Source organism: Paramisgurnus dabryanus, chromosome 13, assembly GCF_030506205.2.
Source record: "Paramisgurnus dabryanus chromosome 13, PD_genome_1.1, whole genome shotgun sequence".
Taxonomy (NCBI): Eukaryota; Metazoa; Chordata; class Actinopteri; order Cypriniformes; family Cobitidae; genus Paramisgurnus; species Paramisgurnus dabryanus.
This window is the reverse complement of record NC_133349.1, coordinates 32320043-32324101: the sequence shown is the minus strand read 5'-3', so window position 1 is coordinate 32324101 and position 4059 is coordinate 32320043. Positions and strand designations below refer to the sequence as shown.

At 41.5% G+C, this 4059-nt stretch overlaps 1 non-coding gene across 1 annotated transcript; it reads left to right on the top strand.

Annotated features, from left to right (window-relative positions):
• Nucleotides 1–2016: 2016 nt before the first annotated feature.
• Nucleotides 2017–2131, top strand: LOC135728433 (U5 spliceosomal RNA). Its single transcript, XR_010525578.2, has one exon. It is a non-coding gene; the product is annotated as a U5 spliceosomal RNA (small nuclear RNA).
• The last annotated feature ends 1928 nt before the right edge of the window (nucleotides 2132–4059 follow it).

The following is a 4059-nucleotide window of genomic DNA, read 5'->3' as shown; positions in this document are numbered from 1 at the left end:
ATCAGTGTTTCGACACATCTGCGCTTCGGGATCTCGCAAAGCTTCGGAACGACTGTTTCGCGTCAGCCATCCCTAAGTGTCTATGATGTCATCTAAGCTTGGTTGTTTTTATGTTATGCTGCCTAGCATTTAAATATGAAATAGTGATGGTCAACCCGGATCTTTTTAAGGATTCGGGTTATTCTGAGTCACTCACTAATATGATCCGGGTTGTGCGAGTCACTTGAGTCACTTCCAATTCCAATCGCTAAATCATACTAATGACAACCAAGCAACTCAGATCACGCATGCAGCTACGAGTCTACGACTCCTCTGCTCGCAAAAAACAGCTGGGGAACTAGTAAAAAACATGCATGTCCGTGGTAACATTATCAATAACATACTTGTAAAAGTTTGGTGTGTTTAGTTTCATTTCATAATGACAAATATATCAACACCACGTTTAGAAGATGTCAGGCTTTGTTGACTTGGATGTGAGAGGAACGTGTCCTGTTTCAGATTGATTTAAAAGATCCACGATAGGTTTCGGTTAATGCAGCCACACAGTCACTCATCAACGCAAGAACATGATCTTGTGATTGAGTCCCAGACAGAGACGCCTGCTCCTGCACGGGTCCTGTGAGTGAACCACTCGCGTCACTCTGAGTGACTCAGTCAACAAGAGGAGCTGTGTATGTCCGTCGGTGGCGGATCTTTCCAGCAGCACTGCTGCAGCAGTCCTCGGTTTTAAAATGTTTAAACATTTGCAGCTTCTACCCAAAACATTGTGCCAGTCAAATATTGCAACAGATTAGCCTACATGAGTCAGTGGGTTAATAACACGAGCAAGGCTAATTTTTCCTAGTCCAGGATTCAAGCTCTATGAGTTGAGTCACTCTCTGTGTGAATCCCCGAGCCGCCGACCAACTCATTGTCGCGTGCACGCATCCCTTTGTACTCGGACTCTGCACGAAAGCTGCACGAAATTACGATCCGGAATAGCAGCTTTTTGCTCACTCGGTACCCCCAGTTGACATTTGGAGATGTAAATTAACTTGTTGTTGCAAGTTATAGAACCTAGTGACACTCTATGCTGATCTAATAAGACACTGTATTGATTAAGATTGCTGTAACGTATCAGTTGTATATTTTGCTTCAGAGAGACATCAACATTTTGGATACAAATCTCAACAATGGTGAGAGTAAATGGTAAGAAAGAGTTTTCTACAATCCTGGTACCCAGCATGCACTGTGGCATGAAGCTTTGTTGTTGATTGTCACCATTGTTGCGTTTCATAGCCGGATTGAAGTGTCCCTAAAGGCTACGGACAATGTTCTGTAAATCTACGGACAGTGTTCTGTAAATCTACAGAATGTTCAGTTTTTGAATGAACAGAAATGTCTGTAAACATAACGGAGAAAGTGCCGGTAATTTTCTGCCAGGACATTATCTGTTTTTTAACGGATTATTTTTTTAGAGTGATGTTCTCAGGGCAGAAAGAAATATGATTGGTTGACAAAAATGAACAATCAAAGTTCTTGTTACTGGTTTAAGCCCTCAACTGAGCCTTCAAGGCAGCTTCTGCACTGAAGCAGTTTGAGCTCACCGTTGGTCAGGTGAGTAGCGCAGATATGGTAACATAGGAATGTGAGTGTATTAAAATTCAGCTCGAAAACTTTCAAGCGTTTAAGTGACGTGTTTCTGCAATTTCACGTGTCTGTGGCATGACTTTCTTTTTCATGCCAGTTTCACGTATTGTTTTTTTTCTTTTTTCGAACCTTTGTAGCTTGGGATAGGGGTTAGTGTTAGGTTTGTGTTTTTTGTCAGATTTTTGGGTTTGGGTTAGGATGTAATTTTAAGCATTCGTTTATATGTTTATTCGTCTTTGTTTTAAACCATTTTCAGTTGGGTTAGGATGTAATTTTATGTAACAGAAAGTCATTCTAACTCTAATCCCAAGTTACAATGGTAAAAAAATAGGAAAAACGATTGAGTAACCAATACGTGATACTGGCACGGTCAAGGTTTGCTGGGCATAACTCAAGTTTTCCTTCAACTATGCATTAACCTTTTGCCTTTACTAAATATCTCCGTGGAGGGGGGCCATTGTGAGTTTATTGTATTTTTGGGTGCTCTGCTCACGGCAGAGCTACGTAACTTGTTCAAATGCAGAAAATCTTTTGTTATGGTTTTGCTTGTCGCAAGGTGTTCAGTGGCTTCAAACAAAAGTGCAGGGTAACTCCAACATAGGGACGGCAAGAGATGCGAAAACAGCCAGGGGACAGCAGTGTTAAAGGGGTCATATGATGAAAATGTTAGCATTGCCACTTTGTAGGTGTGAGCAAAAATAGGTCATTGAAATTTGGCTTTCATTATGATGTCATAAGGATATCTTATTAGAATAATACCGCCTCCTTAATCTGAACTCTCCAACCACTGCACTGCCGTTTAGTGCAGAGAGAAAGAAAGAGAAAGGAAGGACTTGACAGCACAATTGAGTTTGAATTACAACAAACCACCATCATTGTGATCAGTGGTTGCACTTCATCCGCTCATTTGCATTTTAAAAAACACACCCAAAACGACACATTTTTGGACTTGGCAGCACAATAGAGTTTCAATTTCAACAAACCACCATCATTGTGATCAGTGTTTGCACTTCATCCGCTCATTTGCATTTTAAAAAACACACCCAAAACGACACATTTTTGCTCAAACCTACAAAGTGGCAATGCTAACATTTTCATCATATGACCCCTTTAAGCTTGTGGCATACCTCTCGCATTTCAAGTGGCAGTGGCAGTCAAGAGAGTTAAAGAAACTTCCCCATCGGGGAATCGAACACCAGTCTTCCACATGACAGGCAGAGATAATGTCCACTATACTAACAAGGACTTCACGTATGTGCAGGCGTCACGCCGGCCAATGGCCCTTTCGAAAGTGTACTCTTGGGTTTTTGTGGCTATTAAGTAACAGACACCAGCAGCAGACATGAAAGGGAATCGACTGAATCTGTGATCAATTCAGTGAAGCTCTGAAACAACAGTTGGATCTGACAAGCCCTGTTGAGCAACATCTTTCTGCCTGCGTTGGTGGTATAGTGGGGAGCGTAGCTGCCTTCCAAGCAGTTGACCTGGGTTCGATTCCCGGTCAACGCATTTTTTTGCTCGACCCCATCGGAGACACTGTCCACTATACTAAAGAGGATCAGATGGCCAGGATGAGCCGTCGAGCCAAATCGTCAATCCAGACCGCAGCCTACAACACACATACTTCCCACTTGTGAGGACAGCCTTCCTGGTTATTCCCCGGTTTTCAGTTTATTTTGTGTTTGTTTATATTAAAAAAATTCCTATTCTTCTTTTTTTTAAAAACATTCCCTTCTACTGCCCCAGCCAACTTGCATCCTTACCCCAAAACCAGTAAACCCTTAGATAGGTCCTTTCAACAGGACAACCCTACCCCACCCTGAACCTTAACCCGACCCTTCCCCCTTGCTTTTTTACTATTTAACTAAAAAAAATACCCTAAACTACACCCTGCCCTAACACCAAATATCCTAACCACAAAAATAATTTTTGAAGTGAAAATGATCTCTTAAGCTGAAGGTCTTAGACCCTGTTCTTTTGTTGGGGCCCTTTCTTTCTTTTTTTGTAGAGGCTATGAAGGCTTTCCCCTGGCTTGAAGGAAAATCCCTCTTCTATTATTTTTGGGGTGGCTTTTATTGTTTTGTTTTTTGAAATTTGAAAACCTAATAGGATGGAGATTGGAGGCAACTTGTGCCTGTGCATCCTCTGTGTAATGTGCACAGAGTTTCATTCCCCAAAACCTCTCAGCAAATGACAAGATAGAAATGTGATTATTTAAATTCAGCTCGAAATGTTTTGAGCGTTTAAGTTACGTGTTTCCGTGTTTTCACGTGTCCGTGGCTCGACCTTCTTTTTCGTGCCAGTTTCACGTATTGGTTGCTCAGTTGTTTTCCTTTTTTCAAACCATTGTCGCTTGGGAAATTCGGTTAGATTTGTGGTTTCTGTATCAATTTTAAATCTTTTTGTGCGTGGATAAAGTTGGGTTTGGTT